The sequence below is a fragment of the Macaca nemestrina genome, unplaced genomic scaffold (assembly GCF_043159975.1).
Source record: "Macaca nemestrina isolate mMacNem1 unplaced genomic scaffold, mMacNem.hap1 Scaffold_43, whole genome shotgun sequence".
NCBI classification, from domain to species: domain Eukaryota; kingdom Metazoa; phylum Chordata; class Mammalia; order Primates; family Cercopithecidae; genus Macaca; species Macaca nemestrina.
The window spans coordinates 622,928-644,593 of record NW_027257672.1 but is presented as its reverse complement, the minus strand read 5'-3'; the positions used below and the strand labels follow the sequence as shown (position 1 = coordinate 644,593).

The following is a 21,666-nucleotide window of genomic DNA, read 5'->3' as shown; positions in this document are numbered from 1 at the left end:
CACCTAGAATTTTATCTCCTTCACTTGTACAATGGGAAGAAATTCTCCAACAAGCACAGGAATCTGACTTTCTGATATTGAGACTCCTAGGCGTCAAGCCCCGTGGAAAGGTTGGTGGTTACGTGAGCGTTGGCGTTGATGTGGGCACCCTCCAAGTTGGGTGCAGGGAGCAGGGAAGGGCAGAACAGGCCCCTCAGAAGCCATGAGAAAATCAAGTGTTGGCAGCAGCGGTGAGGGTTGATGTCAGGGGCCAGGAGGAGGTGGTGAAGGGAGCATGTGCCTCAAGGCAGCCCTGGAACCCGCGGTCCCTGCAGTGAGGTCTGATCTGCAGGGGACGTGGACGGCCACGTGGCGAGGCCCACGGACAGCCTGGACTTGGCTGCCTCAGAACTCTGGTGGACGTTGCAAACGGCCCCACAGGGTTGCAGTGCACATTCCTCGGACAGAGAGAAGACGCTTGGAACTGTTTTCGGCACGAAGCCAGCGCCCTGTGAACAGTGGCCACTGCTGTCGTGACTGAGTGCCGTCCAACTGGAGGCATTTGCTCTGCTCAGTTCACTTAATTGGGCTTAAGTGAACTTAATGGGGTTGCCCTGCCTTTAACAAGCTTGATGCATTGAACGAGGACTCAGTCAGTAAAGTACTCTGTAAATATGTTCTCCTGGCTAGAGTGAGCAAAGCCCAGGGAGAGAGTGGTTCCTCAGTATTAGACAGGTGTTTGTGGTGGGGCCAGCTGTGCGGCTGCCAGAGCGAATGTGACTAGGAAGCCTCTGTCCCCCCGGAGGTGGCCAGCGTAACTGTTACACGTGCCGTAGGTAGAAAGTGGGCACTGCTGGGAAACTTGCTCATGTTGCTGTTTTCTGATTGGAAATTCAAGGTTTCTGAGCATCCTACATCGAATTTGTACATTGCTGAGACTGTACACCTTTCAACACTTGTTTTTTCCTGCTTTTCGGATCCATACAACCTGGCATTTGGCCGTGGCTTCCAGGACAGGCTGGATGCAGAGTGAAGTCCTCTCCTCACTGTCAATCTTTGCAGATGTCTTTCTTGAGAGTCTCAGTTAGGTTTTTACTTAACTAGACTTTTAAAGTTGCCATGCACATAACTCTACCAGTTACAATCGTGAGCTAACGTGGGTTTTTGGTTTTACTTTGATGAATGTTTAACATTTGCATGCTGGATGTGGGGGTGGAGGTCATTTATCTGCTTTTCATTTCCTTCTTGGTTATACTTAGTGACTTTTCAGGTAAGGTGTGGAAAGCCTGGTACAGGGTGAATTGCAGGCTGCAGTGTGGCGCGGTGGACGAGAGGCGCGGGCTGCAGTGTGCACAGTGGATGAGAGTGAAGCTATTTCCATCATCGAGGGAAACACACAAGAAACAATTTAAAAAACTGATCATCTAGCTTGAATGAGGTCCAACAAATTCAGTTTGCAAAGTTTAACTTCCAAGTTAACTTAGTAACTTTTCCCCTAAGTCATTAATTTAGTAGCTTATGTTTATTGCCTAAAGCAAGTCATAAATTCTAAAATGAATGACTAAACATGTAATAATTTAGGCATACAGCACCTGAAGGGAAAACTGCCAGTATGCTAAAATATTGGATACAGATGCTCAAAAAATATAATGTAACATTCTTACAATGCATGTGCTTTTAGCATGTAACTTGGTGAGTAGTTTTGAGCTATATTTGTAGGAATGTGTATCTTGAATACCTTAGGACACCACTGGAGATGTGTGCTTGAGAGGTATAAATACTCAATGTTCTTCTCCCTTCCCTTAAATAAAAAACATTAGCTCCCTTCATTTTTATTTTTATTTTTTGAAGTGGACTCTCGCTCTTGTTGCCCAGGCTGGAGTGCAGTGACGCAATCTCGGCCCGCTGCAACTTCCGCCTCCGGGGTTGAAATGATTCTCCTGCCTCAGCCTCCCCAGTAGTTGGGATTACAGGTACCCACCACCATGCCCCGCTAATTTTTGTATTTTTATTAGAGATGGGGTTTTGCCATAGTGTCCAGGCTGGTCTCAAACTCCTGACCTCAGGTGATCTGCCCACCTCGACCTCCCAAATTGCTGGGATTACAGGCGTGAGCCACTGCGCCTGGCCAGCTCCCTTCTATAATGATTTATACAGTTGTTTTTGCTTTTTGTATTTTTGAGACGGTGTCTCACTCTGTCGCCCAAGCTGGAGTGCAGTGATGCAAATCTTGGCTGACTGCAGCCTTCACCTCCTGGGCTCAGGTGATCCTCCCACCTCAGCTTCCTGAGTTGCTGTGACTAGACACACGTCACCACGCCCAGCTTTATTATTATTATTATTATTATTTTTATTTTTGGTATTTTTAAAGAGACAGGGTTTTGCCATGTTTTCCAGGCTGGTCTCGAGCTCCTGGGCTCAAGCAATCTCCTGGCCTCAACCTCCGAAACTGCTGGGATTACAGGCGTGAGCACCACATTTGGCCCATTTTTTTTTTTTCTTCCAGGATTAGGAGTCGACTTTCAGAAAATCCTTCAACCTTGCAAGCTTAATTTTCCATAAAAGTATTCCTCTAGGATAAAAACAAGACACAAAGAAGTACGTGTGGACTGCAGTTAAAAATTTTCAACACAACTTAGCTTAGGAAAGTTGACATTTACAAAGAGCAGGAGGCCCGTTCAGTGCCTTCTGGGCACTGGGAATGGCGGTCTGTGGGCGACCCTAACATGTGCGGCGTCCTGAGACGTGATCGTGGTGTTCACGCTTTTACCGAGGGCTTCCCGGGAGTACCAGAGGCTGTTCTTCTGCGGTCGGCCAGCCAGGCAGCAGCTGCTGGAGAAGGAACAAATAGCAAAAGACAGATGTACACGGTGTTATTGTGGCAGAGAGGTTAAAACCAGGGTCACTTTGTTCTTACAGTTTTAAAAAACTAATAATGAAGTCCTTAAATATGTTCAGGATTTCAAAGCAGTTGTTGGTGTGTCTGTGTCTCTAGCTCCCGTTCGGGTGCTTCCTGAGAAGAGAGCTCAGAGACGCCACCTTTCCTTGATGAGGTGACAGTGTCTGGAGAGGTGTGAACCCTGTGGTAGGGGGGGTGAGTGACCTGGGGGGAGGCTGGGTCAGCGTGGGGATCCACCTCCACTCCACGTTCCTGTAGGGAATCCACAGTTCTAAGTCTTTATGATAGGGGTAAAATGAACCTGGAAGAGGTGTTATTTTTTAAGAAGTAAGTGCCATGCTCTTTTTTCCTCATACTTTTCCGTGTTTAAGCAGCATTGAAGGATAAGGCACTAGTAGCATGTTGTTTTGGAAACAATGTTGTTGGTTATTTTACATTGAATATGGTACTAAGGTTGCCTGGTAACAGAAGTTTTTCTTTAACAACATGGGACTCTGTTGAATCTGTTGCCCCATTGGCTGAGCCGTCTGAAATCAGTGCAGTAGCAGCTGAAGAGGCCTCTTCCCCTTGGAGGAAGCCGCTGGATTGGCAGGAGGCACCGCCCTTGATTGAGGGAGTGAGGCTGGTTTGCACGGACCCCACGTGGCCCCTGCGGCTCTCTCCTGCCCCCTGCTGGTTGGCCAAGCAGCTTCGCGACAGTGTGCTCAGTGTGAATGTTCACTGGGACAGGCCAAGGCTTTTGTTCCAGAAACACTGACTTCAGAAATGGCCGGCCGTGTGTGTTGAGTATGGCAAGAAAGACTTAAGTGTGGCTTAAACCTCTTGAACAAAGCAAGTTGATGTTTCAAATGCATCTCGAAGGCTAATGACTTTGCTATGGTCAATATTCAGGAGAAAAGAGGGTTTGATGAAATAGAAAGACAGGAGTGGCAAGGGACGTGCTTGTGCCCCGTATGGCTAAGCGATGTCCTGGCCGTTCCACACCACGGCCTCTGAGCAGCCAGCCTGCAGATAGTGGCTCAATTTAGATATCCCTGATCTCTGCAGAGCTTTGATCAGGTAGCCCAGGAGCAGATAGACACAAACGCTGACTGGAAACCCTGGCACACGGAGGCACTGGAAACAGCAAGCTGCTATTAACATCATAGTGAGAGGCAATCGCCTGATCTCTTAGAGGTTCAGCTTCTTTTGCTTCTAGACGTTCATCTGCGTTACAATACAGTTTTGCTCAGTTTATCCCCATTACTCCGCTGTCTTCGCTGTTAAAGTCTCAGCCAGCACTTAGCTCTGACACTCCAGGAATTTGACTGTGCGGCTGACCAGGGCTACCTGGCATGGCTGTAAAGCAGGCGAGAGCTTTCCGGAAGGCAGTGACGAGAACCCGAGGCAGGAAAGAGCATTGCTGGTCCACATACGGCAGTGCACCTGCAGCAGAGCATGTACGTGCACGTTCAGGCTAAACCGGTGTAGGAGAGAAGAAAACCACCTATGATTAGTCACTTAAAATGCCACACACCCAACCCTTGAGACCCTAGCACATAGAGCAGTAGTGGTATTGGAGACTTCAGGTGTGCTGAAGTCTGATTTTCTCACTTAACTTTTCCAGCAGCGTTTTCCTCATCTCTAAGCTGGGGCTAACAACTGCCCTGCATAGATTTGTGCATGGAACCGTGCGTGTAAATTGGAGTAGCCCCCAGGACCTAGGAAGGACTCGTGGTCAGTGTCGGTGGTCATGCGTGCTGTACGGGTCCCCCAGGAGGACCATTGCTACAGATAACTCCCTCCGTTCAATGTCACTGAATGTAAAAGGTGGGAGCTTGGCTTCTGATGTGTCTGGTTTGCTGCAGGCCGCGCTGCACCCCGTGGTTTCTGAGCCCTGGGCTGAAGTACGCCCTGCTGCATCGCCTGTGCCGCTTTTGCTGTGCAACGAGAGCTCCTGCCCCGGGAAACTTCCTCGCGCCTGACGAGCACCACAGGCTGCAGCAAGACCTGTCGGAAGCGTGGGCTGGGAGGAGCCCGCCGTGGCCCTGTCCTCTCCAGGCTAGGAGCGACTTTGTGGGGTTTGTCGGCCCTTCTCTCAGGTGTCCTGTATCTCATGGATTAGCTGGCGAGCCCTGTCAGATGCCTCTCTCCTGTCTGGTGGCGCACTCTCTAAAACGCTGCCTGCCACCCGGATCTCCTGGCGCAGAGTGAGGCCACATCTGCAGACCTTACCGCACAGAGTCCGAAGGCATTCGGCAAGAAGGGGAGTGGGCTGCATGTGAGTTCTCACTGGAGAAACCGGTTCTGCTCCCTACTCTGCTTTTGGGGTGCCAGATGTTCAGACCTGCTGTGTCTATCGGGCGCCATGGCAGGGTGGTGGGAGTGGGGGCGGGGAGAAGCGCGGATGGATCCAGGAAAGGACTTAGTTGAATGCCAGCTGTCCACATATTTGTTGCTGGTCTTGGGCAAGCTCCATAGTTTCTCTGGGCTTCCGTTTGATTGTGAGACTAGGACGCCGCCCGAGTCTGAAGATGTCGGTGTGTGCGGGAATGCCTGGCGCAGTCACCATGGGTTTTCCTTCAGCCTCCTCCGTGCCCCTCCCTGGGTCAATCAGTATCCATGCGTGCCACAAGTAAATTACAGTCCCTCCGAAAAACCAGTTGACCCGAGTTTTATGGTCAAGCATGGTGAGTGTCCTTGCCAGGAAATGCCACTAGATGTCTCGGGCCTGCTCCTCTATGTCCACAGCAATCCCCGGAACAGGCTGGTTCAGGACGTGGGAGGTGGGAGTTGGTGTTGCACCTAGGACAGGCTGAAGTCAAAGGCTCATTTCCTCTGTGAGGGGTGATCAGGATGACACATCAAGAGGAGCCCCATGGCTGACCCTGGAGGTGGACGGTCGGGTCGGATTGGCCGCCTTCCAGCAGGTATTTCGAGTGATGCCTTCCCTGGGTCACGCAGCCCTGATCTGTAGGGCACAACTTCCCAGCTCCAGCCAATCTGGTCTTGCCGTCTCCTTCCAAGAAGGTAGGTGTGGCGCAGTTGCCTTTAAGCGGCTCCTTCTGGACGCCGCAGGGCGGCAGCAAGCAAGCATGGGCTCCTTTTTTATTAGGTTGACCAAAATACGCGGGGCCAGCTTTGCACGATCCCATTCAGCATCACACGTGTGCATCGGCCACTCACCTGTCCATCTGCCACAGACAGGCTTGGACAGGACCATTGAGTGGCCTTTACGGCAAAGAGCCTAAAGGGCTCACAGGAAACCTGGACCCAGCGCAATGGTAACAGCGCAGCAATACCTGTCATTGATCAAGGGGTATTCTGGGCCGGTCGCGGTGTTAAGTGATCGAGTTCGGTTAGCACTCTTAGAATTAACCCTCTTTTGCCTATCAGGAAATAGAGGATGGAGGGCATTAACGCCAGGGAGCAGGGAGTAAGGGGACACACAGAGGGGCTGAGGGGCTGGGTGCTCTGAGCCCACGGATCCGCCCCCAGGCCCCGGCTGCACGGGCACCAGGGCTGCTGCTCTGGAGGGGGTGAGGAGCTCTGGGGAAAAGATGGAGCCTGACGTGGGTAAGATTTGGATATTTTCAGAAGAGATTTTCAGCCTGGAATGAGGGTGTAAGTGACTGAATCGGAGTGATGAGCCAGATAGCCCGGCTGCGGGAGCTCCCCTGTGAGGTGAGGGAGGAAGGTCTTGGGGGCGCCTGGCTGAGCAGAGGCGCTGGGTCGCCAGGAGCCGCCGCGGGTTTGGAAAGGGGGAGAAACGCAGCGCCCTGCACTGCAAGGGCACCGAGACGTGGTTGTGGTTCTTCCTGACTGTGACAGGCACAAATGGTGCTGATGGTGGAATGCACGGAGTCTGCCTTCAGAGAACTCCTTGTGTCTTTTAAAACCTGGGCCTCTCATTTAAACTTGGTGGCCTCAGGTGAATGATCAGAAACAGTTTCTGTTGAGGTTGCAGAGATTGTGCGTGGCGTCTGCTTGTGCACAGCCTCTGACTGTGTATAGTCTCTGATTGTGGCCTCTGGCCTCTTTGTGGCCTCTGATTGTGTGGGTCTCTGTGTGTGGTCTCTGTGTGTGGTCTCAGTGCAGCCTCTGATTGTGTGTGGTCTCTGATTGTGCGCGACCTCTGATTGTGAACGGCCTCTGATTGTGGGTTGTGTGTTTCCCGGGATTAAGTAGATGAGCCTCGTGCTGGGGCAGATGTACCTTGTGTTGGGCATGTGGAGGAGGAAGAAGTTTAACCCATCCCCTCTTTGAGAATGGCAGGGCAGTAACAAAGGTGGTTGATTTATACATGGCCATCCTCGTGAGGTGAGGACCTGAAAGGTTTACTGCTTTCCTGGAAAACTGCTCTGGGCATCACCATCACTGATCATGGACAGCAGCTCAGAAGCCCGTTTAAGGTGCAGGGAGGGACTGGCGCTGGTCCTGTCTGTGCCCAGGCTGCTGGTCACACCGACGGCCAGGGGATGGCTGCCTTTGCACGAAGTTGGGGTCAGAGTTAATTTGGGCAGTGTCGGCTTTGATTTAGGTCAAGATTGGTCAGTCGTCCTAAAATACTAGCCATGAAAGCTTTCATAGATTGTAGTTCTTTGGGAGGTTTCTATGCGGTTTTTAAAGCATAGGGCCCATGGCCAGTGTTGAATTACATTTTGTTCAGTGTAACTGACAGGACACTGGACCTTGAGTCCCAGGCCTGCCACCGGGTTCAGGGAGCTTCAGAGAGGGAGATGTTTGTGCTCAAGTTTTCACCGATGGGATGGGACATGGGCATGGGGCTGGAATGCTCTAACCTTCAATCTTCAGTCATCGGTATCACCTGTGCACACGCATATCGTTTTCAAAGATGGACAAGCTTTTGGGAAATATCTGAAGACTTTTCCAGTTTTGAAAGAAGCCGGGATGACACTGGAAACGTCAGGTGTCTTGGCTGCTGATCAGGTCTATCACTACGCACATGGTCCCTAACCTGGCACACCTCTGATCCCACACAGTGGGTGACCAGGTCCGTAACCTCAAAAGCTTCTGATTGGGCGCAGGTGGTGACTAGGTCTGTAACCTTGCCTGGCTCTGATTGGACACAGCAGGTAACCAGGTCCCTAACCCTCGCACACCTCTGATCATGCACAGCGGGTGACGAGGTCCATAACCTCACACTTCTGTGCACAGCAGGTGACCAGGTCCCTAATCTCAAAAGCTTCTGATTGGGTGCAGCTGGTGACTAGGTCTGTAACCTCGCGTGGCTCTGATTGTGCAGAGCTGGTGACCAGGTCACTAACCACACACACCTCTATTCGTACACAGCGGGTGACCGGGTCCATCACCTCACACCTCTGATTGTGCATAGTGGGTGACCAGGTCTGGAACCTTGCATACCTCTGATCGTGCACAACGGATGACCAGGTCCATGACCTCACGCCTCTCTGCACAGTTGGTGACCAGGTCCATAACCTCACACCTCTGATCGTGCACAGCTGGCGGGCGCAGGACCCACTTCAGTGAGGGGCTGACTTCCCAGGTGTGAAGGGGGAATGCTGTGTGGCTCGCTAAGCTCCTCCATGCTTTGGGGTCTCCAGGCTGTGGGCAGCAAGTAGGAGGTTGTCCCAGGAGGCTGCTGTGTGTTGGGGATGGGAGGCAGCTGCAGGGTGGAAGTAGGATGATGATGTAGGGGGCCACTGTGGGGGGGTGGCACGGGAGGCAACTGCAAGTTGGAAGTAGGATGTTGTCCCAGGAGGCTGCTGTGTGTGGGGGAGGGAGGAGGCAACTGCAGGGTGGTGTGGTGGTCCCCGTGCCACTGATTTCAGGTTAAAATAGAATGTGGACCTCTTTTTACAATAGTTAATTACTCCGCTAGTTTGTGTTGCTGTCTCTTGCTGTGCAGTCCACAGTCTGACAACTCTGTGGTCCCCATGTTTCCCTCCTGCTCGTGTTACCCAATCCTGTGGGTCAGATGTGAGGAAACCACTCTCCACTCCTCATCTGGAGTGGTCTCGAGCTGGGTGTGCTGGTCTCCTTGTGGGCTAAAGTGTTCTTCTGTTACTGTTTTCTCTGTTTTTTGACTAAATTTAGCAGACTTGTGTATGGTGCAAACATTTTTAAGAATGTCTTTTGCCTTTATGGAAAAAACGCCTGCATTGCTTTAAAATGAACCTTTCCTGTGTCTCTATCCTTCCTCAGATTGCTCTGTGTTAGAAACTCGGTGGTGTGTGTGCTTCATGGCCTCATTCCATCAAGCACTGTAACCTCTGATGGCAAAAGTGACTGCACTCAAGGCAAAAAACTTTGCAAATGTTGAAAAGAATGAGCAAAAACAATATATTGTTCTCTTGTCATCCTGAAATGGCTACTCTTAATATTTTGATGTAGTTCTTTCCATTCTTTTTAAGTAAAGTTGCTTCTAACACAAGCACTTTGATTATATTGATCAAATTATATTCAGGAAATAAGGAGAAAGTAAAAAGAATATCCAGTTTGGGGCAAAAAGGAAGACGACATAGAAAGAGGCTGTAAAACTCCCTGCAACTTGAAAAGCTGGGTTGTGGTGGTTGTGGTTTTGTTTTTACCGTGAGAGACCACAGGATTCTTCTTGGCACTGAAGGGCAATAAGATAATACCCTGTGTGTGTTCTGGTGGCTGTATAAACCGAGCCGCATGTCCTCTTTCGAAGCAGAGAAAGCATGAGGTTTGAGGTAGTGGTTTGGTAACTCTTTGAAAGTCTGTTTGTAGGACTGCACTGCAGAGATTAGGTCAGTCTGAATTAGAATCGAATGATCTGTTCAGGCCTTGGGAGCTTTCTACACCGGGTGTACGCCTGTTCTGGATGTGGTGTAGAAGGAACAGGACTGGGAGGGTTTCTTGCTTCCCAGTCATAGAAATGCCTGCAATTATCACTGTTTGTTGTGTTTCGGGAAGCTATTTCAGGAGGGAAGTGTCCGTTCCAAGGCTGCTGGTTGGCCTTTCATCACCCTGGGGGTCTTGGTGTGGGTCACTGGAGCCGTGACTGCTCATGAGTGGAGCTCTGTCTCTCTCGCTGCCGCGCTGGTAGACAGCTAGTCACCAACACAGTGTGTGTCCCAGTGGCCTTTGAGAAGAATTCTCTACATCATTTTTATACAAGGTCCTTTTTCCTTTCAATGTCAACATCGTGTCTTCTAGCCAAGCGATATGTTCTTGCAGAAACAGGAAGTGTGGCCCAAGTGAGAAATGAGGGAATTGATCCATAACTGCTATCAGTTTTTATAGAGTTGAGCCATTGTAATTTATACACAAACATGTTAAATCTGTAGAAGTGAGTCACGGTGCCAGACCCTCACAAATGCCGAATGTCTACGTGGGACCTCTCTTCTATCGGGTCCACATCACAAGAAGAAAAGTCGCTCAAATGCAGGACGGAGTGGACGTGAATCTCTGAAAACTCCATGAATCAGAGTGACTGCTTTCCCAATTGCTGGTCTCCCCATTTGAGGTTGTGAGATTCCCGTTCTGAAGCTCCTTCAATTTCCCAGCATCCATTTCACTCCTTCATGGAGATAACAGACTCACACTGATACCTTGTTCTCAGATTTTCTAATTAGAAAAAGCACATATTTCACAAGAATTGTCCAACTAACTCACTCCTTAGCCTGGGGTAAGCCACATACCTCTTTTCTCTTTAAAATACTCACGTTTCAGAACTCTTGGTAAATTATTTAAGAATAGGAAGGTACCATGACTTTGGCCACAAGCAGTGTTATGTATAATGTGCAAGTGAGTGCCTTGAGAGCCATGGTTGCTAAAAACAAATTTTCTCAGAAGAGAAAAATGTAAGCAGTTCTTTACATGATCGTTAATTTTGTTTTGCCTAAATAACATCTTGTCGTTGTACAGGGATACAGGACGTTGCTGAGTGTTGACGGGGGCGAGTGGGTCCCGCTGCCCCATTGTGTGATCCTGAATATCGACAGGGGTGAGTGGGTCCTGCTGCCCCACTGTGTGTGACAAGCCCTTTGTTTCTGGCCCGGAAATGTGCCGGCTCCGTCAGTGCATTGGGCTGGTGTTGGCTCCCTTTGTTAGTTGGCATGCGAGGCAAAATCTCACACCTTTCACTCTTATTGACATACAGATGCCAAAGCTTTGAACAAATTCTTACTAAATCAAACCCAGAAATATGTAAAAGGGATAAGAATACCATGAACACTTAGAGTTTGTTCTCATGATCTGTAGTTTTGCATTGCACATTTGGCTCATCATTCAAAAATCAATGTAATTCACCACATTAACAAAAAATAAAGCAGAAAACCCATTTATTTTATCCTCTCGGTAGACACTGGAAAACATCTGTTGAAATTTAATAGTCCTTATACGAATTTCCTATCACATCAGGAACAGAAGGGAACTTTCTCCGTTTGATAAAGGCCACTCTTGAGAAACAAGAGCTGTACCCCCTCCTCGGTGGTGGCAGCCGGGAAGCTCTGCCCACAGTCAGGGGTGTCGGGAGCATGGCCATTCTCCGTGCTTCAGGTTCGCATGGTGCGCACGGGGTCCCTCGTCTGTGAAGTGAGTCAGGAGAACTAAGAGGCATAAAGACTTGGAAGCAGGGAGATGCTTGATGTACAGAAGATACAGGGCCTTATTTAGAACATTTTAGGAAATGTACAACCAACCAGAAATGATGTGAATTTTGCAAGCATGCAAGATGGACTCTTCGCAACAGATGTATACAGATGCCCAGTGGCCCATGAGAGGTGCTCACCCAGGGAGTCATTGGGTAAGTACAACTTAAACCCACGAGGTTCCCCTTCACAAGAGTGGAGAAGGGAGGACAGTAGCAGGTGTTGGTGAAGATATGACAGACTGGATCTCAGACGGAAGGATACTTAAAACGGCACAGCCACTTCTGCAAACTGTGGCAGTTTCTTTAAAATGTGTACACTTACCATATGGCCCAGCAGGTATGCTGTAGACGTTCACCAAGGAGAGCAGAAAATGTGTGTCCTTGTAAAAGAATGCACATTATCTCCAGAGTAAATTGTCATAGCCAAGAACGGGAAACAACATAAATCTCTCTCATCTGGAGAAACATGAGCAAATTCTGATATATTCATACATTGTCCTAGTTCCCATCAGGAAAAACGTACAAAATGCTGAAACCAAAACAGACAACGGGGATGAGTTCCAGGAGCCTTGAACTGAGCAGAGAGTGAACACCACGCCGTGGAGTCCATGTGACAATGGAGAATCTATGCGAGTCTCGGGTGACGGAAGAGCGCCAAGAACACTCCTCGAGAATGAACAGTGGCTGTCTCTTGAGGGCTGGGATTGACTGGGAGGGGACTTGTGGGAACTTTGATGCAAAAGATTTGATTAGGGTAATAGATTTCCATTTATCGAAATGCGCCAAGTGAACTCAAGATCTGAACATTTCACTGTGTATACTGTGTACTCCCTACCTTCCAAAAAAACAATGAAAAAATAATTACAAATGAGCACTGAACTCGATAGATTTTTCACCGTGGTATTAGATAGCAATTCTGAAAGCATTTCTTTATCTCCAGGCTTAAGCAAATAAGCTTAATAAATCAGTGAATATATTGAGTGCTGCAGGTGCCAGGTTTCTTTCTTGGTAAGAGGTAGAAATAAGAAAAGGCCAAAGCCTGGAATGGATCACGTGGGATTAGGTTGCAGCAGGGGGTGCAAGTATAAGCTGGTGGCTCCCGACAGATGTAGACAGGGACAGAAGTGCCTGTGGATGGGTGTGGGTGCACATGCGTGTACATGCGTGTGTGTGTTCTACTTGCCGGCAATGCCCAGCAGCACCCGGTGCCCACTCTTAGCTTCTAAACACCGTTCTTCACTAGAAGGAGCCCTGGCCTAAGGGCTGGGGAATCCGGTGTCAAATCTGGGACCAGTTGAGCAACAGAACAAACCATTGTAACTATGAATCATAACCCACGAAGCCAGACTCCATGAGTACATATGGACATATGTAAATCAATGCTGAAAGATAAAATAATTATTTTTCAGTGAATATGGAAGATCTAATGATTTAGAAGGAATGACAGGAAATCTGTGGCTGCTAAAACTAGTAGTGGAGAATTCATGGAAAACAGAATATGCACATAGTGTCAGGGTGTCTCCTCCCAAATCTTAATTTCAACGCGAGAAGTAGCATCTTTGCTTTGGAGGCACTTAGGCACCACCTTCACTGAGTTGCCGATGTTAACATTGTCACACAGGACAGACTTCTGCGGTGTCCCGGCTAAAATGCATACTCCTGAGTCTAGTCCGGAAGATACCAAAATAAAGGACAAGCTGTAAAATAACTGACCTGTATTCTTTCACATTTCCAATTTCAAGAAACACAAAACCTGAGAAACTTGGATGCTGGACGGGTAAAAATCACATGACAAATCAATTCATGATCCTGGATTGGATCGTAAAAGAGGAAGACAAAGTAAGAAAATTATGGAGACAGTTGACAGCATTTGAAAGTGAACTTTGTATATGACAGTTAAATTTCCGGATCTTGAGGAAAGTGAATGTGAGAGCATATCCTTGTGTTTAGGAAATACATTGAAACATTTAGGTATGGAGGGACATAGTATCTGAAATTTATTTTCATTTGACTTAGAAAATTCATGGGGGAGGGGGGAAAGCAGTGATGTAAGATAGGAGCAGTTGGGCCTAAGTTGAGCCTGGTAAGTTATGTGGGAATTCACTACGCTGGTCTTGCAGATTTTCTGTGTCTTTGAAATTACATCCAAAAAGTTTAAAACGGAGAATATGCAAAACAAAAAGCGATTTGTGCAAGTGAGTGGACTGTCACCTCACTGATCCCTTCAGTTTTCGGCCATGAGCCAAGTCAGTCACATAGTGGTTTTTGACCTGGGAATTAGAAATAGTGGCCAGATGACCAGGCTCTTTATCTAGTTAGGGAGAGAAGTGTGCACAAAGGCTGACCAAGACCAAGCAGTGTGATGAGTTGCTCGTGGGCATGATGCTGAGGGTCTGGGTCCTGTCTCAGGTGGCAGCTTGGGGGGTTTAAGCCAGAAAGCCACGTCCGATTCCCTTTCAGTGGGATCATTCTCGCAGCTTCAGAGAAAACTGCCCCAACCCGTCTTCACTCACGCTGGCCATTTTTGGTGGTGGTGGTTTTATTCTGCTAACACCGTTCTCACTGACAGTTTAGGGCCTTTGAGCGGATTTTTGCCTGTGTCTCGAAGATTCTCGTCTTGACAGCTGGTATGTTTCATTCCTGTTGTTCTGATTCTGTGTTAAGAGGGTTCTTCCCTGGCTTCACAGTTTGGAGTTGCTGCTGCATCTGTCTCTGCTTTAATTCTCTAGTCCATCTATCCACTTGTCTCATCCCTTAACAAGTGGCCTGCGTGAGATGCCATGAGACTGTCTGCCTTATCACCGCTGCGACCCCAACCCGTAGGGACTTACAGAGAAGGCATTCAGTGAATGTGTGGAATTAATGTAATGGGTTAATAGCCACAAAAATGTCTTAATGGTTGTTTTAGTCCATTTCCATGCTGCTGATAAAGACATACCCGAAACTGGGAAGAAAAAGATTTAGTTGGCGTTGCAGTTCCGCATGGCTGGGGAGGCCTGAGAATCATGGTGGGAGGCGAAAGGCACTTCTTACATGTCAGCAGCAAGAGAAAACGAGGTAGAAGCAAAAGCGGAAACCCCGATAAGCCATCAGATCTCATGAGACTTATTCACTATCACGAGAATAGCACAGGAAAGACGGGACCCAGTGATTCAGTTACCTCTCCCTAAGTCCCTCCCACGACACATGGGGATTCTGGGATGTAGAATTCAAGTTGAGATTTGGGTGGGGACACAGCCAAACCATATCCATAGCCAACACAGTCCTGGCCCATGGCCGGTGTTGAGCTGAGCTGCGACCGTGGCTGTGTGAGTTGGGGTGCGAGGCGTGCACACGCCTCTCAGCGGTACAGTGAAAAGATTTGGAGGCTCAAACGTGTGACCTACAAAGAATCTCCAAAGATCAAGGTTCATTCACCCTAAAAAGAAAAATCTCAGTGCAGTTTACACCCAGTGTTTGCTTGCGGATATGGATTCTAAAGTATTAAAATGAAAAAAGTCTGTGAATAAATTTTAATGTCTTTACTGGAACTGTAAACACTGATTTTCTTTCCTCACCCACCCATCTGTTGGTGAGTTTCAGAAGGTGGATGAACCGTGCTGCGGGGACAGAGAGGAGGGTGCAGCTTGGCCTCTGGGACCTCAGCTGAGCACTGACTGAGCTCTCTGCGTTTCAGACGTCCACACGGAAGCTGTCCAGGCGGCTCTGGCCAGACACAAAGAGCAGAAGATGGCGGTGCCTATGCCTTCCAAACGCAGGTCCCTGGTCGTGCAGACCTCCATGGACGCATACACCCCTCCAGGTAAGGGACACGCTCCCCGACGCTGCCTCCTGAACATGCTGGGCACCTCAGAATTGACCACTAGCCCAGTAGTCGGGTTTCTGCCTTCAAAGTCATGGTGCAGAAATGCAGATTTTGTGAACCAGAAGTCCGAAAACAGTGTATGAAAAGTAACATTATGTATCTGTATAAATACACATTTTTAAGTTTTCATCAAGATTCATACATACGATACATACCAGTAAAATCTCACACAGTTTTATTCATTTAATTCCTTGTAGGGAAAAGGGAAGAGTTCGTAACCCTCCGGGTGGAATTGGACTTTTCTTCTGATTAGGCTGGTGCATGCGTGTTCTCAAATCTTCAGATAAGTGTGCTGTATTGTTGGATTGTTTTAGAACAAGCGAATTGGACAGTTTAGGCAGCTACCCGAATCAGGTCATAAACTTTGCCTGCAAGGTGCCAGCTAGTATTTTAGTTCCTGCAGGCCATAAGGTCTCTCACAACCACTCAACTCTGCCCTCTGCCATGGGCGATAGCAAATGCGTATGGCTGTGTACCCAGAAAACTTTATTTACAAGAACAACGGACCAGATTTGGTGCACGGACCTGCCAACCCCTGATCTAAATTACTGAAGGTAATAGCCAATTTATATTTCTGCTATATAATACTGCTTTTCTTTAATCTTGAATTTTACATAGCTACCCTAATTCTCCATTTTCTCTGCCCAAATAATTATAAACTACATTACATGATCTTCACACCCAAGTAAAGCAGAAAGTTTAGTTATCCAGATACTTGTTAGACACGGATTGAACCTATGCTATTTGGTGTTTAGTTTCTATGATTTTGATTCCAACATTATTCATGCCGTTGTTGCAAGCTTGTCTTCTCAAAGGACCTGAATCGCCTTACATCCCACGTTGAAGCTACATATACAACATTTGGGGGAGTATTTTTACTTCTGAAGTTTAGCTTAGTCTTGGCAAGCAGTGAGACAGAAGAACGTGCCTCAGATTGGAGCTGAGGTCAAGTGTACGTCCACATGACTGCAAGCAGCTCCTGAGTTTCACCTTTACATACCTTTACAAACGAAAGTACTGGAATTTAAAGGACAGAACTTAGAGTGCATCACTTTGGGTTTTCGTTGCTTTTTGTTTTGAGACAAGGTCTTGCTCTGTCACCAAGGTTGGAATTCAGCATCATGATGGCAGCTCTTGGCTCACTGCAGCTGTGACCACCTGGGCTCATGCGGTCCTTCCACTTCAACCTCAGGCAGCTGGGACCCCAGGTGCTCGCCACCACACCCAACTAATTTTTAAGTGTTTGTAGAGACAGGGTGTTCCTATGTTGTTTTTGTTTTTCATTGACACATGACGTGTTCTTCATGTAAAGAACGCAGTGCCAGCCAGGCAAGGGAGTGAATGCCGTGCTAGCAAGTTGTTGACAAGGGAGCCCTTTCTGCCAACGTGCTCCCTTGGGCTCCTCCCTTTCCTTATTTTAATATTAAGCCACAGCACATAATGAAGGGCTGGGCACGATAGCTCATGCCTATAACTCCAGTAATTTGGGAACCCAGGGCAGGTGTATGGCTTGAGCCCAAGGGTTCAAGGTCAGCCTGGACAACATGGCAAAATGTACAGAAATGCCTTTTGTACATCTTGTCTTCACCAAAAGTACAAAAAATTAGCTGAGCCTGGTGGTGTGCACCTGTAGTCCCAGCTACTTGGGAGGCTGAGGTGGGAGAATCACTTGAGCCCAGGAGACAGAGGTTGCTGTCAGCTGAGATGGCACCACTGCACTCCAGCTGGGGCAACAGAACAAGACCCCCATCTCGATAATAAATACAGACTCTTTAGAAATGATTAGGCCAGGCATGGTGGCTCATGCCTCTAACCTCAGCAGTTTGGGAAGCCAAGGCAGGCAGATTGCTTGAGTTCCCAGCATTTGAGACTAGCCTGGGCAACATTCCAAAGCCCATCCCTACAAAACATACAGAAATCAGCCAGGAATGGTGGTGTGTGCCTGTGGTCCCAGCTGCTTGGGAGGCTGGGATGGGAGAATCACCTGGGCTGGGGGAGGTTGAGGCTGCAGGGAGCCATGATCGTGCCACTGCACTCCAGCCTGGGCAACAGAGCTAGACCCTATCTCAAAAAATAAAATGCTTAATCCTGTTTCTTTAGTTTATAATTTGCAAAAACTTATGGAAAAAAATTGCATTTGTATGTGTTCTTTGTGTAACTAACAACATGGACGTAAAAGGATAACCCACTTGAAATATTTTAAACCAAATTTTTGGCATTAACCAGTATGTAAGGCAACAGGCATTTTTCTTGACCACTTGTTATAAGAGAAATGACTTTGAAATGAAAGAAGCATTGCGGTTATTTGCTTATTTCTCGTATTGAATCTAACCGCTGAGAAATGTTACTGGGTCATGCATGATGGATAACTTAATTGTCTGCAAAATATAAAAGAATATTTGAAATGTTATTATTGTGAAATGTTTGGATTTATTTGACTAACATTTTTATATAAACCATAAAGCATCCTTTGTAAATTTTCATCAGGAGTCCTCTTGGTATCACATGGGGCAGTTTTGTAAAATCATAAATGTCAATATCATAAAATTTTTTTACTCCCAGCCTATTTTGTGCTTAGCGATAGTTTGCATGTTTATTACCGTAGTTACTAGGTCCAAATCTTAGCTGCATTTTCTTACCTAGTTTTCTTGGTTGCTGGTAACAGTGTTTAGATCTTACTCAGTTTCATTGCCCTTCAGAGAATGTTCTTGAAGTTTATCTTCTATGAAATGACTGGCTGCTGACCTGGCTCGTAGTTTCTGGAGAAACTCTCATTAGGATTGTGGCAACACTAATATTCTATGGCTGAAACTTTCCTTTAGTTTTCACATGTAAAGATATAGGAATAATTTGCCAAAACTTGTTCTAGCCATGATGAGGGAACAGGGACTGAAGTCACACATCTGCCACAAACAACTGTAAAGCTGCACAAAACGAATGAGGTGGCTGTTTTTAGTCTGTGACCACAGCTGTGCCAGCCAGAACCTGAGGGCAAGGGCAGGAGAATGAATGAGACGCACCCACAGTACACTTGTCCTCTGGAGTTCACCTGCAGATCGTGGCACCGAGAGCTCAGGTGTGGGCGGAGCATGGCCCTCCTACCAGGTCCAGGAGGGGGAGATTGGAGTGGGTGCAGGATTGGAGCTCTCCACAGATTCACACCAACAGCGAATCCAACCAAGCCTGCCCATGTCACGATGACCCAGCAGTGCCTGTGCTAGCTGCTAAAACAGGAGCTGCAAAGCTTCAGAGGAAGGTTAGGGATCCTGAGTGTGCTCAACAAGTTACCCACAATGTGTAATATTCAGCAAATCATCACTGCATACACAGAGAAACAGGAGGTAGAATCTGTGGTCAAGAAAAAGGCAGTAAAATAGCGCACACACATGCAGGGTGGTCTCTGTCACTCACCACATGCGGCAGCTGAGCACATGAAGTGCGCCCGGTCTGAAGTGGATTTGCTGCGTGAAAGACATGCTAGTTACTATAGAAAATACTGTATTTGTGTATATATGTATATTTTATATATATATATATATATATATATATATTTTTTTTTTTTTTTTTTGAGACAGAGTCTTGCTCTGTCGCCCAGGCTGGAGTGCAGTGGCGTGATCTTGGCTCACTGCAAACTCCGCCTCCCGCGTTCATGTTATTCTCCTGCCTCAGCTTCCCAAGTAGCTGGGATTACATGCACCCGCCACAACGCCTGGCTAACTTTTTGTATTTTTAGTAGAGATGGGGTTTCACCGTGTTACCCAGGATGGTCTCGATCTCCTGATCTCGTGATCCACCCGCCTCGGCCTCCCAAAGTGCTGGGATTACAGACTTGAGCCACCGCATCTGGCCTATTTGTATTTCTTATTGAAAGTATAGTATGAGCATTTTGAGTTAAAAATATACTAGTTTATATATTTATATGAGGCTACAAGGAAGGTTTCAAGTTCTATAACAGGACTCTCAATTCTGTTGGAAAGTGCCAGTCTAGATGTCTGATACAGCAGAAAACTGAGTTTTTAAATCTATAATTATAAATATTTAGGGAATCAAAGTACAACGTGTCAGAGAATGAAAACGTTTTAATTCTTGAGCCAGAGGAAGGGCAAACACTTTTCACTATAATGGAGTTGGGGAATTTCAGGTTCCGTACATGATAATCTTGAGAATTGTCACTCCTTCCTCACAGGTAAAAATCTGAGCAACCTGAAAAATCAGCAGTTCTTAAACCTGCAAGAGAAGTGAGGTTACCGGCAAGCCACTGTCTGTAGATTGGCTGGACAGGTAAAGCAGATGAATCACCATACACTGGAGCACAATGCTCCAAGGAACCAAAGCTGGGATTGGAAAGCCTGAACTGGAATTGACAAATTGCTGCAGTGAGCTGTGGCCACGTCTGAGAGTTAAAACCTCCAGGAGGCCTGTGCCTATGGGTCTCATGCTTTTTGTGAATTGTATCATCAGAAGCTCAACCAGGTTCTCGAAGTGTAAATATGAGAGAAAAATCCCCTCATACATACTACAGGGGAAAGAGAATAAGAATCATTTTTCAATATGTGGGTGCACTCTTCACTAGGTCTACCTTCCAGAGAAGCTAGTTAAGTGGAGACTCACCTGGTGGGATTTTATCAGAGCCTTCTGACCTGGGGGAAAGGGAAATACTCAACTCCAACCTCCAGAACTGAAAAGCAAAAAAGAACAGAGTATCCAAGCACTATGGGACTTCCACAGAGGCATAAAATATGCATAACGGTAATACAAGGGGGAAGAAAGAGGAACAGAAGAACTATTTGTAACAGTAATAGCTGAATTTCCTCAGATTAATGCCAGACACCAAACCAGAGATCCAGGAAGCTCAAACACCTAGATTCTCTTAAATATTGTAATATGTAATATTTAAAATAGTTATAATTACAATGTAATAATACATTTGTGATATTAAATATTACAATTACTTAAAATGCAAACTAGAAACAAATTGTTTCTAAAAACCAAGAAGTGTGGATTCTATAAAGCTGATTTCTTTTATTCTATTCTTAATTCTAAGCCTTTCAAAGAATAAAGTACTCTCACATTAATAAACGACAGGCGAAACAAATACAAATGAGGCCGCCCTCTGTGACACGGAAGGCCCTATGACCTATTCCACCTCTTCTAACACCAAGTGTGCGGTTTCTCTCACCCTCTCTGGACACCAACTGTGTATTCTACAACTGAATTCAGGTCTGAAATTAGGGCAGACCGCACAGGTCAAGGTCTCAGACCCATGAGACAGCCCCCACTTCACTAATGGCAAGTTTCAGGTCTCCCTTGTTTCTGACCGACCACCTAAAAATCAGGCTTGCCATGTCCTCCTACTTAAGGTCAATAACTTGCCAGACTGGCTCATGGCACCCAGGGCAACACCTTTACCTACTGTCACCAGTTCACTATGAAGGACCTGTGAACAGCCAGATGAAGAGGTGCATTGCTCCAGGCCTGGGGGGCGGGGGCGGGTTGCAAGTGCAAGTGCTTCTGTCCCTGGGGAGTGGGAATACTGCCCTCCCAGAATGTCAAGGTTTTCCCCAACCTGCAAGCTCTCCAACCCCCACCATTTAGGGTTTTCTAGAGGGGTCACTATAGACATGGTTGATGACATCTTTGGCTATTGGGGATTGACTCAGCTCCAGCCCTCTCCCTCCAGGTGAGAGATTGGGTTGGAGACTGACAGATCCAGCCCTCTAGTCTGAACCCCAGACCCACCCTGAGGCTGCCTAAGGGTCCCCCGCTCGCAGGCCTGTCCTGAGTAAACAAAGGCACTCTGACACTCTGAAGATTCCAAGGGTCTTAGACCCTCTGTGCCCAGAACCAGCTGAAGACCAAATAGCTACGTCTCCTTGGATGGTACAATCACAAGCTCTCATCAGCTGACGGTCCGGGACAGGTGTGCTGAGAGAGCTTTGCTGTGGCCCTGTTGCTGGGAATCTTTGTTTTCAATCCTTGCTGGGGCAACAGACGCTTTCTGGTCATTCCCCAAGCTGGCTGAATTTACAGTCTTTTCCGTTTGATTCCGCTGTTCTGGCCCAGTTCTTCTGAAGCCTCTTTCAACATCGTTGCCTCCCCTGGGTGCTGAGATCCTGTGGCCCTCACCCAGCAGGAGACATGGATGCCGGGATCCGGCTACCCTACTTCCAGTTGGATTGTGAAGAAGCCGGCCCTAAGCCTGCCCTTCCTAGGTCTCTTTCATGCCAGAAATGAGACGTTTTATTTGTATTTCATTTTAGGTCGATACGATGACACACACATTGGAGTTGGCCAGTTCACTGGCCAGGCACCTGACTCTTCTGGATAAGAAACAGGCCCCAC

The 21,666-nt window shown here is 47.4% G+C and overlaps 1 protein-coding gene and 1 long non-coding RNA gene across 11 annotated transcripts in view; one reads left to right on the top strand and one right to left on the bottom strand.

Annotated features, from left to right (window-relative positions):
- The window catches only part of LOC139361330 (uncharacterized), an 88,783-nt gene extending 72,115 nt beyond the window's left edge, over window positions 1-16,668 (top strand). The window contains exons 1-4 of one of the 3 annotated variants that reach the window (XR_011618869.1): window positions 8,602-10,811; window positions 11,962-14,086; window positions 15,136-15,261; window positions 15,522-16,668. This is a non-coding gene — a long non-coding RNA (uncharacterized lncRNA). Of the gene's footprint in view, window positions 1-8,601; window positions 10,812-11,961; window positions 14,087-14,465; window positions 15,262-15,521 lie in introns of those variants that run through there. The other 2 variants (XR_011618870.1, XR_011618868.1) reach the window with 2 other exon arrangements.
- The window catches only part of LOC139361328 (disco-interacting protein 2 homolog C-like), a 142,692-nt gene that overhangs the window by 31,886 nt on the left and 89,140 nt on the right, over window positions 1-21,666 (bottom strand). The gene's annotated exons all lie outside the window — the stretch shown is intronic.